The sequence below is a fragment of the Lepidochelys kempii genome, chromosome 10, assembly GCF_965140285.1.
Source record: "Lepidochelys kempii isolate rLepKem1 chromosome 10, rLepKem1.hap1, whole genome shotgun sequence".
NCBI lineage: Eukaryota > Metazoa > Chordata > Testudines > Cheloniidae > Lepidochelys > Lepidochelys kempii.
In genome coordinates, this window is record NC_136389.1 from 77,720,998 (window position 1) to 77,734,985 (window position 13,988).

The window sequence follows — 13,988 nt, forward strand, 5'->3', positions numbered from 1 at the left end:
TAGTCCCTGCTGGAAACAAATGCAACCGGATTATTTCACCAGGTATGTAGTTACATGACACCAGCCAATTTAGATTTTTAATTTTTTCCAGTGTTTGTTTTTGTTGGAAATACAGCAAGTAACACCAAGTGCAAAGTGGAAAAACAACAGAAAGTTTCAGGCTTCTCCAACTAAGAGTGCGAAATGCACAAATACAAGTTCTCATCATGTAATAGATCTGATTTTAACTGTTACTGACATTCATCCTGGTTAGCACCCAGAGAGAGACAACTCTGGACAACACTGTTTCTTCCTGCAAGAAGATTTGCCAGTGGTTTATGTACACAATGCATCAGTTGTAAAGAGATCTGTGGAAGGCTCATCCCAGAGTGAAAGGAGCCTAAATAAATGAAAAGCAGCTGGTTCTGAATGGGGGAAGGCTTGCTATGGGCTTGGCCAACTTTTTAAAAAAATATATACATGACACACATATAAAGCCTTGCATCACAATTAAAGTGCCAGAATCAGACAAACATATTTACAGGATTTAAAAAAGCATCACTGGCTTAGAACAGTTTGAATAAGCTTTCCATTTATATGATTTAATGGCTCTATATTTAGTGAAGATGAAAAGCAGTTGTGTAAGTTAAGTGAATCCATATCCAGGATCCTCAGGGCTTCCAGGACTAGGATGGGTGTGACCAGAAGGCACATCTAAGCATGGTAGTGCAGTATAAATTAAAAGGCTTTTTTAAAAATTACCCTCTTGATAAGATTAATTAATTCTACATTAATTATACCCTTTCCGACATAAGCCATCATACTTGCTTACATGAGCATGGCTATTATGCCACAAAGGTACTCCACCCATACAAAAAATAAGGGCCCAGACTTTAGGTGTGGACTTTAAAAACACACTTGTCTATTCCTTTTCAACTCAATTTACTGAACACAAGATATAAAAAGCTCTGCAGCCTTTTGTTCTATGATGTATTTCTATTACTGGCAAAGCCATTAGGATTGAGGTTTTCTTATTTTATCTTTATGTTCTTTTTAAAAGTAATCAGAATGGCAATAGTATAACATATCCTTTGAGGTTTCCTGCACCCCCTCCCAAAAATACATTGCTGCTATTCCCATCTCTAATTCATCCCTTTTGCTTACTATGCTGTGGATAAGACATCATCAGATCACAACCAGTAATTTACTCCACTTCCTAGTCACCAAAAATTCCTGTTCTATCCACTGGTGAGTCACAGACCAAGCAAGTGACATACATACTTGTACCAGAATAACCATCTATTCAAGTAGACGTCTGGCAATTATATTTTTCCTTTATTACAACATGAAAGTGAGCTGTCTGGATTCTGTAAAGACTGGCTGATAAACTGCTGGAAAACACAGGTTTCTAGACTGATTAGTTGGAAGAACGCTTTAAAACCAAAAAAGAAACATTGGAGTATCAAGAAACTTCTTGGTTATATAATATGCTAGCTGAACTGTACTGTACTTGATAGAAGAGGTGCTTCCATGTGCAAGAAAAATACATTTCATGAGACAGGTATAAATGTGTCAGTTAATCTAGGTTGTTTTTTTTTAAAATACAAATTGAAAAAGCCAATTCACTTTGTTCATAAAAAGGCTTTTGAAATCACTCAGGGTTATATGTATAATCTTGTACATGAGTCCCACTCTCCCTCTCAGGCAGGTGTTTATATCATTCACCTAAATAGCTGCATGTCCTAGGAACTGACAGATTTAGGTTTATATCATTTTTCCTAATGACTCTGGAAAAATGCACATTTATTAATAATGCTAACAGAATGCCCAAGCCTGCTTGACTTTAAGCTTAGTTTAGGGTGAGATGAGTTTGAAAGCCACCACATAGCTGGTTTATCTTTCAGTGCAGGATGGTGAAATCCAGCACTCTGTCTGGAAGGTTAATCCTTCATAAGGAAAGGCTCAACTTTATTCCTGACAGTGAATTTGAGAAGTAAGTAATTTCTAATATTAAACCATGCCCAGAACTCCTCCAGCCAACACATGCAAGAGAACAAGCTAATCTATGTCCCGGGAAGAAAACTGAAATTAATGGAGATGGCTTCAATTTATATGGCTTTTGTGCCTTTCCTTTATCAATGGAAAGGTCAAACAAATTAAGAAGGATTTGTAATTTGCACAGCTATTCCAAGTTGGCTCTCTAGTACTTGCAACAAAAGGGAATAATTTAAAACATCCATCAGCTCAGATTTCCTTCCGTTCAAGTGTTAGTTTCTGTTAATGTTGTGACAATCTGTACTGTACGTAGTTAGATCTGCTGATGGATTGGTGGACTTTCTCTCCTCAAATACTTCCTCTCTTAAAAATGGGCCTAGCTTGCTGCAGCAATCAGTTCTGGAGATGTGATCACACACAGTATTCTATACATAAAGAGCAGTGAAATACCCAAGCAAGAGCTCCAAAGAAATATGACAGATCCTACTACACAAATAGTACATAGCATATCCCAGAGATATCCAAGGGGTAAGAGAGAAAAAGGAATTTAAAAAATGATCTGCAAGTATTTTTAGGATTTCAACTAGAGTACCTGAAATAGTTAGCCTTCTCCTCCTCCTCCCCTTCCCCACATCCTGCAAAAACCTTACTTAAGCAATCAGTCCTAGACTCCCAGGAGTTTCCCCCTTGATTCTAATGGGACTGTGCACTTGGAGAAAGCACTGGGAGAACTGTGTCCCTTTTTGGGCTGACATCTAATATATCTTACTGATTCTGCAACACCACAGCTTGCATACACAAGTGACAGAACAGAACTGTATTAAATGCAAACTCTTAAAAAAATGAAAGGAAAGTTTAAAAAAAGATTTGACAAAGTAAGGAAACCGTTTCTGTGCTTGTTTCATTTAAAATAAGATGATTAAAAGCAGCATTTTCTTTCTGCATAGTAAAGTTTCAAATTTTTATTAAGTCAATGTTCAGTTGTAAACTTTTGAAAGCACAACCATAATGTTTTGTTCAGAGTTACGAACATTTCAGAATTAGGAACAACCTCCATTCCCAAGGTGTTTGTAACTCTGAGGTTCTGCTGTAGTAATAATAATGCCAATGCTGGGCCATTGAACCAAAAGGGAGTCCAGCATCTGGAAGTCAGACCATAAAGGAAAGATACAACTGGAAGTTAAGGTACCTTCCAAAACTGAGCAGATCTTGTGTCATAAATATAAAGGGAAAGGTAAATGCCTTTAAAATCCCTCCTGGCCAGAGGAAAAACCCTTTCACCTGTAAAGGGTTAAGAAGCTAGGATAACCTCGCTGCCATCTGATCAAAATGACCAATGAGACGACAAGATATATTCAAAGCTGGGGGGGAGGGGTTGGAAACAAAGGTTCTCTCTGTCTGTGTGATGCTTTTGCCAGGAACAGAAAAGGAATGGAGTCTTAGAACTTAGTAAGTAATCTAGCTAGATGTACGTTAGATTCTGTTTTGTTTAAATGGCTGATAAAATAGCTGTGCTGAATGGAATGTATATTCCTGTTTTTGTGTCTTTTTGTAACTTAAGGTTTTGCCTAGAGGGATTCTCTATGTTTTGAATCTGATTACCCTGTAAGGTATTTACCATCCTGATTTTACAGAGGTGATTCTTTTACTTTTTTTCTTCAATTAAAATTCTTCTTTTAAGAACCTGATTGTTTTTTTCATTGTTCTTAAGATCCAAGGGTTTGGGTCTGTGTTCACCTATGCAAATTGGTGAGGATTTTTATCAAGCCTTCCCCAGGAAAGGGGGTGTAGGGTTTTGGGAGGATTTTGCGGGAAAGACGTTTCCAAGCAGGCTCCTTCCCGGTTATATATCGGTTAGACGCTTGGTGGTGGCAGTAATAAAGTACAAGGGCAAAAGGTAAAATAGCTTGTAACTTGGGGAAGTTTTAACCTAAGCTGGTAAAAATAAGCTTAGGGGGTTTTCATGCAGGTCCCCACATCTGTACCCCAGAGTTCAGAGTGGGGAAGAAACCTTGACAGCTTGTCTGTCCATTACTTCTTGAAAGGGGGAAGATTTTTTGTACACTGCATTATGGCTTCATAAATCTTGAAGACCACCACCTAGTACAACATATTAAGAAAATGCACTGTTTTTCTAAACAGTCTTGAGAGCATGACTGACTGAAGGGACACAAGTAGTTATCGGTAGAACGCTAACTGACAAAATCAATGAATAAACAAAGCCTCTCCTACCTTGGGAACAGCTGTAAGAAAGAAGCAGGTTGAATGTAAAATAGTCAGGTGCAGTCTGTATGGACTGCATCACTGAAATGCTTACCTCTGTTTAGGTGAAGAAAGAGCACACACATTAGCAAACAGACATGCCTAATGTTTTATAAGCATGCACTCGGCCCTCAAAAGGTACACATGGCGCAGATCATGGAGAGCCTGATTTTGGTTAGGGATAGTAAAGAGTTAACTGAAATATTTGAAGGTAAAACAGTAGGATCAAGCATATCTGCTGTACACATACTCTCACCCAGAGTGGATGCCTGTAATTGGGCAATCTCTGGTGCTCCTCTATATTCCTCCACATATGTCAAAGAACTGCTCTTGTTTTATGGCTCTTGGTATCCCAGAAGATTAGCAGCTCTGTGATATGACACTGAAGGAAGGTGTTACCATACCAGATCACTAATCTTGTATCTTGTCTCTGTCAGTGGCCAGTGCGAGAGGGATTCAAATGCAAGTGAAAAACTGCCCATAAAGGACAATTATACAGTATCATGCACAGGGAGAAAATGTCGTCCTAAAACCTTTTGGTGTTGGCTTATTTCCTACACCGTGTATATTTTTCCTAGAGAGTGTAACCATCAATGTTCTTATTAACATAATGTTTAATCTTTTTTTTTTTTTTTTTTTTTTTTTTTTTTTTTTTACAATTAAGCACCTTGGCTCAATAGCATCTTGCAGAAGCAAGGCCCACCAAGTTAATAAATGTTGAGTAAAAGAGCATTTCCCCTTAGCAGTTTTGAATTTGTTCCTTTTTAAAATTTATAAAATGTCCCTTTGTTCTTGTATGATTAGAAAGGCTAAACAGGAAACTTTCCATTCCGTGTATCATTTCATATCCTTCTACCGGGGTCATCCATAATTCATCACCTCCCTAAACTAAATAATCCTCATTTTTTTAATCTCCTCTACTGTGAGAATCTTGGAATCCCATTAATTCCTGGTAGACTATCAAACCCATTAACTCTCTTAAAGGCTTTCTACTTTTGACCCATGACAATCTGTTTTTTAATGGCTTTTGCTATTCTAAAAAACAAAAACAAACAAAAAAAAAACCCCACACAGAAACATAATGCCTCTTCACCTGTTCATAAAATGTTTTTGGTTTTGTGTGTGTGTGTGGGGGGGCGGCGGGAGGGTGTCCTCTTTACAAGCAGTTTAACCACAGTAAAAAGGAGGGAGGACTAATGGTAGGATATATCTGCAAGATGGTGGTGATTACATAGGGAATATGCCCTGAAGATGAGATCATTGCATTAACAGCGCTGAGAGAAGTTAAGACACCTCAGTTGGTTCTCTTTTAGTTTATTGGGGACAAAACTTGTGTAAGTTCTCCCCAGAAACGTTGCCACCCTTTTAGAATGATTGTATATTTAAAAAACAAAACAAAAACTATTGTTCAATTTAAATGTTAAAAAGTTGAGTAAATTGAACATTTTAGAGTCCATAAATGGAACAAAAAACAGTTACACCCATGTAAAGCTTTCGCTTAGGAAGAATAAATATTACTGACTGCTCTGAATGGGTTGCCAACTAGCTACAGTACTAAACATAAAAATAAAATGAAAAAATAAATACTGACCTCTCCCACTGAAATCATCCTCGTCTCTAGCTTTTGTTGGGTGTCTGTCAAGAGGGAAATCTTTCATCAACTTTGTCTAGACTGGTCACCTGCCTTTTTTTTTTTTTTGGTGGGTGTGGAAGATGTATTTACTCTGTTAAAAAGCCAGGATTTAACCTTCTGGAGCACAAGCCTACAGAAGCAACATGTGCTGAAACACAATGAATTTGACATGCAGGTTTTATGTTTTGTTCTAAGTCTCCATATCATCAAGGCTGCAAAAATACCCTGCTATCCTACTTCAGCTGTCTACCAATTTACATTATGTATTCAGCAATGCACTTCCACATGCTCCTTTTAGATAGTGAGGAATGGGAATTATTATTTACGTAATACCTGTTGTGACTGATTGGTGCTCAGAAGATAGTGAAAAAAAATATTCTAGTTTCATCCGAGACATCCTGGACCTAACTGGCTTCGGGCTAAAGATCAGTCCAGAAGAATATTTAATTTTGCATATGATTATTTTGCACTGCACAAGTTTATGCCACAACACCAGAATTCCTAGCCTGGATGACTCAAGACTGTGGGCAATGGACCAACAATCACAGATTTTATTACCAGCATTGTGAACACTGCTCCTTTTTTAGTGTCTTGAGGACAATTAGCAGTCATTGATGAACTACGATACAGATGACAAAGTTAGGTACTGCTCAGGGGCTGAACTGTGCCCCCAAAACGTGAGTGAAATAATTTTAAGGGCAGTACAATGCACATCCTCACACCAAAGGGCATCATTTCCATGGTCTCCCAGTCGAAGTATGTAGTGGGGAGGGAAAAACCCTTTATAAACAGGGCTTTGTGGCCCACATAGGGTCTAATCCAGAAAGATGATGCTGAGGGAAGAGCCACACTTAAAATGCTGCAATGGCGCAACTGGACCACTACAGAACTTCAGCCAAGAAAGACACTACTATGCCAATGGGAGAGCTTCCCCAGTCAGTGCAGTTAGTCCACCTCTGCAAGAGATGGTAGCTGTGTGGACAGGAGAAGCACTCCCGTCCACACAGTACTGTCTACACTGGGGGGTAGGTCAGTATAACTGCATTGCTCGGGGGAGAGGGGGGCTCCCCCACACCCCTGCAAGATGTAGTTCTACCAATGTAAAGTCTATAGTGCAGGCCTGGCCTCTCTGTTAACAATTCCCATTTGATTAGGTTAGCTCATGATATTATAGTCCTATGTATGGAGGCCCTGCTGTACCAAGATCACTTGTGCCAAGTCAAAGAGATGTCCACATTGCACCTTTTCTTATAAATGGCCAATATTACTGTGATGCTGGCAGACCAGGTGTCTGCTCCTTCCAAGGCCCCTAGGTCTCACTGAAGGCTGACAAATGCATAGCTGGAGAGCAGTGTGGCTCATCTGTGTGTTAGCATTGTTAAAATAGATGTTAAATTGTTAAGAATGAATTTAGACTTGATGAAATACTTGCAGGATGCTGCATGTATTGACCTCACTTAACATCCGTAGCCCACAGTATAAAGTTATATTGAGCGTTTGCACTGTAAATTTCTGTAGTTGTGTAACTTGAACAGGAAAGCAGCATTAATTAGTGTAAAGCGCTGGTCCGGCACACAAGAAGGTCTAATGAAACCAAACGAGCCATTGTGAAACATCAAAGGCCAAAGACTTTGTTGATTGCCTCCCATCCACACACGCCTATGAAGAGGAGACAGAGCCCATACTTGTTCCATCAATTTGAACTCTGATGGAAGGGAATAAAAATGCCTGACCAGAAGGAACTGTATCACTATGCTGCTTGGAATTCAGACAGGGCTGTATTTCTAACATAAGCAAGGGATCTCCAAGCTGCTTAGTTAGGGTTCGGCCTAAAAGACATAGCACTTGCATACAGCTGCTATCACCACCTTTTGGAACCTAAGACTAACTTATTGGTGTGTGTATGTTTACCCGCTTAATCTTGTAAATAACTCTTACTTATTTTTCTTAGTTAATAAATCTGTAGTTAGTTTATTATAGGATTGGGTACAAAAGCATTGTCTTTGGTTAGAGAGCTAAGGTACAACTGACCTGCAGAAAGTTACTTCCAGTCCCAAAGGACCAGTCACCTGAATATTGTTGCAATTTTGTGTGTAAGGGACCATCTATCAGAAAGGAAAGCTGGCCTAAGGGTCAAGATAGACCGGAGAACCCAAGGGGACTGTCTAACTCCGTGTTAAGGCTGTTGTAGTGCCTGAGGAGTTGACGCCTGATACTTGGTTGGTGGAATCTAAGTATAGAATACACAACCAGTTTGGGATTTGTGCCCTGTTCCTTAACAGTCTGCCCTGAGATTGGCACTCATGGTCATGAGCCACTCTGGACAGCTTGACAATTACCATGCTGTGCTGATACATTGGCACAGAGGCTAACAGACAATAGATTACCCATTTAACATTTGCTTTCCCTCATCAGCAATTCATTTCTCACTTCTCTATAGTAAAGGAACTTCTCTCAGCAGCCTGCTTTTTCGTTCTTAATGCCCTGCCCTCCTGGGAAAGGGGGGAGGAAGGATTTTAAATATGAACCTGATCAACCAACCACCCTTCTTTATTACATTATCCGTATTTCAAAGGGATCAAAATTGATTAAAGAAACCAGGAAAGGAGACATCCAAGTACACCAGAGTTTAAAATCTGGCCTCCTGATCTTGAAAAGAGTAAGCAACCCCAAAACAAAGACAGCAATATATATGGGACCCCAGCTTCTGTGGAGTGATCTTTGCCAGTGCCCTGTATGCTAGTGTCAAGCCCTGTATGCTAGCATCAAGATATTACACATATACACACACTTTGAGACTCTGGGTGCCATCCCGCCTACTCTGCCCCACGGGTCCAGTTTCTTAGATATTTGCCAGAGTACAGCAGCGAGCAAAGACAGCTCAGCATCCCTGCTTCTACTGTCAAATGCATAGCCTCAAACCAAGCCATGGCTGGTAAGTCTAATTTTAGTCTTTCCGGACTGGACAACATCTCTAGCATAATTAATTTGTACCGTGAGTAAACAGGATTCTACACATTTTGTACAATTTCTTTGGCAGACACTGTCTGAAGAAAATAATGTAAATGCATCATGTACAATTAAAGAATACAGATCAGATTTTTTCTTAAAAAAAGAGTAGACATTCAGCTTTGAGTAAGTTTCCTCTGCTCCTTTCAGGATACTGAAATTTCTATGCTAAATTCTACTGTATATAATACTTTATATAGGTTATGAAAACCCTTAGAAATTAGGATGACTCATATAACTGAAGTTCTTAAGTGCTGTTATTCTAAATTTGCTAATCAAGTGTTTGATTAAAAAAACAATGACGACAACAGTTCTATGCAGTGTTTCAAATACCTCACGTTATTGCTCAAAATTAGTCATTTTTCCCCCTTCTTGTCTCCTTCAAAAGGAAGGCAAGCAGCTGTTCCAGCCAACAGCTCCTGGATTTCCCTCAGTGAGAGTCAGTGGTATGATGCATGCTTTTTTCAGTCTGGCTGCCATCCTTTAGACATAAGGGAGTAGTACAGCGGTCATTTCTAAACTACAGTATTTTGGACAATCTGTAGAACTAAGCAAGACAGACATCTCTCAATGCTCATAAACTCTAAAAATGAACCTTAAAGGCCATGACACTAAGAAAGTTAAACCAAATACACTTTGCCCCTCCATTAATTTCATAACAGAATTGGCTGACAGACCTAACCAATAAAGTCAGGTCTTGCAAATACCTGTAGTACTGAATTAAACCTCAAAATGCACGCTTGTTCCCCTGCTTAGTACGGGTTGAGCCTGGTTTGGTGGAGGCAGGTAGCTCTGGCAGTGCTTGTAGCCCCATCTCTTCCTGTGGGGTGGCTCCTGTTGGGGTTGTCTCCTTTGGCCCTGAGATGGCTGTGGTTTAAACTGCTTACAGACTGGACCAGGGATGTACAGTCCTACAGGGTACCTACAGGGTAGTGCAGGAATCTTTTAGTTCATGCAGCTTGCTGTCCGTCTGCTGTGAAAACATGGCCTGGCCATCGAAGGGGAGGTCCTGCATTGACTGCTGAGCCTCTGTCGACAGGCCAGAGAGGAGCAGCCAGGAGGCCCACCGCATGGAGATGGCTGAGGCCATGGGGCCACCTGTGCAGTCCGCCGCGTCTGAAGCCGCCCTGGCCGCAGCAGTGCCCTCCTCGAGGATGGCCCAGAATTCCTTCCTGGACCCATCGGGAAGCAAAACCTCAAACTTGGCCATGGCCTGCCACATGCTGTAATTGTAGTGGCCCAGGAAGGCTTGGTGGCTGGCCACTCTCAGTTGAAGGCTGGAAGATTAATACATTTTTCGCCCAAACAGATCCAGCCTCTTAGAGTCTTTATTTTTGGGCATGGGCCCGGGATGCCATTGCCTTTCCCTTTGATTAACTGCCTCAACTGCAAGAGAGTTTGGGGCCGGGTGGGTGTAGAGATACTCGTGGCTTTGAGCTGGTACAAAGTATTTTCACTCAGCCCTTTTCGAAATGAGGAGGCAGGGAAGAGGGGTTTCCCACAGGGCATTACTAGTTTTTGAATCCCTTTGTATAGGGACAAAGCCACCCTAGCAGGTGCCATGGAGCAGAGGATGTCAAATAGGGAGTACAATGGCTCCTCTAGCTCCTCCACCTGGAGTCCTAGGTTGGAGGTGACCCTCTTCAATAGTTCCTGATGAACCTTAGCATCATCTCGTGGAACTGGGTGAGGGGCACCCGTGATGGCTTTGTCCAGCAATGATGAGGACAAAGCCGGTGCCGTGGCTCGAAGACGGTGCCAGCGGGGTGCTCTGCATTGATGCTGCGGTGCTCGGGGCCAAGTCGGATCTCCAGTGCTGGGGTCAGGAGTGCCCTGAGACGGATGTCCCTTTTTGTTTGGGGTTTGAAGGATTTACAGATGCGACACCTGTCTGTCCTTCGCCTCGACACCTCAAACAACTAGCGTGCGGGTCACTGATGGGCATAGGCCGCTTACAATGATTGCGGGGCTTAAAGCCTGGGGACCGGGGTATGCCCCGTCCTTACCCTGAGTCCTATCCAGAACCGACTAAACTAGAACTAACACTAAGGAAACTATTAACTAGAAACTATTTTAGAACTAATTTACAGGAAACGTTCAGAAGGAACACTGAATGAAACGCAATGCTAGCCGAAGCAGCAGACTTTCCAGCACCGTCACTGGCAGCAAGAAGGAACTGAGGGTGGGGGGAGCCAGCAGCACCACTTATACCATGGCATGTGCACGCTGCTCCAGGGGGCACCATAGCCGGGCCCCTACTGATACCACTGAGGGAAAAAACTTTTGGCACGGGTGCACGTGGAAAGCACACACGCCTAATATGGAATGGACATGAGCAAACACTCGAAAATGTTTTAAAGAAAGTCAAACCACTGGACTGGTGGAAGTCACTGGCACTTGGGAACAGAGTTTGTTGAAGTGCTCAGCCATTTTTTGACATCAGTAGCTTGTTCTGCAGGCGCAGAGATAATATTTGCTTCATATCAGTTTATTCAAATAGTTCGGTACATTCTGAATAGTACATTCAAACTTAAGAAATTAATTGGGAGTTGAAAAAGCAGGAAAAATTGTTTTCCTCTTTCAATCTAAAAATAAAAACTAGTGTAAAAGGATGAGATCTACTAGTTCTAAAATCTTGAAGGACATGGTGACCAGAAACAGTTCAAATCACTAACTACAGGTCATACTTCATTTGTTTAGTACACTAGTTAGTTTTATATGCAAAATATGTTTTCAAAAATGTTTTTCTTGAATATCCAGTACAGCCAAGATGAGGTTTTAATTAATTAAAACCCCTAAATTTTAAAATGCTGTTTTGGTGCATTTTTAATTGAATTCAAATTTCTATCCAACTAGATCTTGACAAGTTTCAGAGTAACAGCCGTGTTAGTCTGTATTCGCAAAAAGAAAAGGAGTACTTGTGGCACCTTAGAGACTAACCAATTTATTTGAGCATAAGCTTTTGTGAGCTACAGCTCACTTCATCGGATGCATACTGTGGAAAATACAGAAGATGTTTTTATACATACAAACCATGAAAAAATGGGTGATTATCACTACAAAAGGTTTTCTCTCCCCCCACCCCACTCTCCTGCTGGTAATAGCTTATGTAAAGTGATCACTCTCCTTACAATGTGTATGATAATCAAGGTGGGCCATTTCCAGCACAAATCCAGGGTTTAACAAGAACGTCTGAGGAAGGGGGTGGAGGGGGGGGTAGGAAAAAACAAGGGGAAATAGGTTACCTTGCTTAATGACTTAGCCACTCCCAGTCTCTATTCAAGCCTAAATTAATTGTATCCAATTTGCAAATGAATTCCAATTCAGCAGATCTTGACAAAAATCACAAGAAGTTAATCTTTCAAAAAGGAGAGGTTTTGAACCTCATGGAGGGGGAGAAGGCTGTGGCCTGGTAGATCATAGCCCTAGAGTTTTCTGACAAAATCCAGGCTCAATCCACACACATCCTTGGCTACTCATGGTCACTTGTTCACCAGTGTCAGTCTAAGCTTCTGCTGAGATAGCATCCAGTACAGGAAGAGAGCAAGATTCCAGATGGATCAGGTTAAAAATATATATGGCACTGCTATCGATGCAGTTCCATAGTGTCCAGAAGATAGAGAATTAATGTATTGAAGAAGAGGTTTATACTCGTTACGTTTCTGTTGCAGAGGGCATGGAGAAGCTCTAGTAAACTACTACTGTTATATGTGACCCAGTTATTAGAATGTTTATTGTATGAATGCTTGTTTAGGTTAAATTGTGGGCTGTTGGAGAAACAAGCAGGAAGGTGAGACAATGGTTCCATATAAACATTTCAGGAGAAGCATAAGAGACCTTGCCTGAGCTATTAAATGAAGATCCTACCTCCTTAGCTCCAGACAAGGTACACAGCTTGTTTTGCCAGTGCTGGGAACCAGAGGACTATAAACAGTTCAAGTGTCTCTGGGAAGCAGTGAAGTAGTTGTTTGGGAGCTGTTCACAGGGAACAGATGGACACTCACGGGGATCTGAAGAAACAAGGCCTACCCCCACCAGCCACCACTGTAAGGGGAACTTGGGTAAGACTCATGTGTGGGCACACAGTTTCTTGTTTCAATTTTTTTTTTTTTTAATGTTATGGTTTGTTCCTACTGTTAAGATTGAACAATACTTTGGTTTGAGAAGGCTGCTGTCTGGTCACTGTATTAATCACGGGTCACAAGGTCCTGAAGGAAACACCTGTTGATACTGAACACAGTTAGACCTGCTGAGGAAGCACAGTTGATATACAGTGTACCACAGCCTAGAAACCAGTCCAAGGTTGCGAGGATCACACTTGCTACCCCATAAAAGGTAAAGGCATGAGGCCTGACACCAGAGAGAGTGCACTCAGAGACTAGAAAGGGATCAGAGGCACAGCTAGCCCTATAACCATGTAGCTATATGCTACTATAAGAAGATAAAAAAAACAATATTATCTCTCATCATACCCATGTCCAACACTAGGATTTAGATGCTGAAATGTCTCCTTTCATTGCCTGAATGCCTTCTAGTAATTTATGGCCTCTTGTAGGAACAGCTGTTTAAGAGGTTTGTAAGAGAAAGATGCCCACCCAGACCTTCAAAGCAGGACATGAGATCAAGAAGAAGGAAGTCACAGAACTAACCCTTCAAGTTACTTTGAAAAGGTTTGTTACCCTGATCGTATTTAAAGAAAAGGAAGTCCCCACAATTAATCATATTTATGTCAGACTTTTAATATTGCCTTCATGTTAGTAAAACTTCAAGAGTAGTGCTCTATTAGCATACGAATAATTAAAAAAACTAAACCAGATGGATTTTTTTAGTTTATTCTGTACAATACCCACTTCCTGACAATCAGTTAAATTTAATCACATGATGGTTTTTACATACAGAACATGCATACAACTTTTCTATTGATGAGACTAGACTTAAGTGTTCATATCTTCGCTAAGTATCTAATGACTGAGGTGGGCGCATGAGGCTACAAATATATCTAAAAAGTAAAAGCACCAAGAACGAGAGGAATTTTGTTTGGCACAAATAACTCAGTAATGAGGTGATGTTAAGAAAAGAAAATTTAGGCTGAATACTGTATCAGGAAGCC

General features: G+C 40.8%; 1 protein-coding gene across 3 annotated transcripts in view; it reads right to left on the reverse strand.

The window, feature by feature from the left end:
- CHSY1 (chondroitin sulfate synthase 1) overlaps positions 1 to 13,988 on the reverse strand; it is a 114,816-nt gene that overhangs the window by 28,697 nt on the left and 72,131 nt on the right. The window lies entirely within an intron of this gene.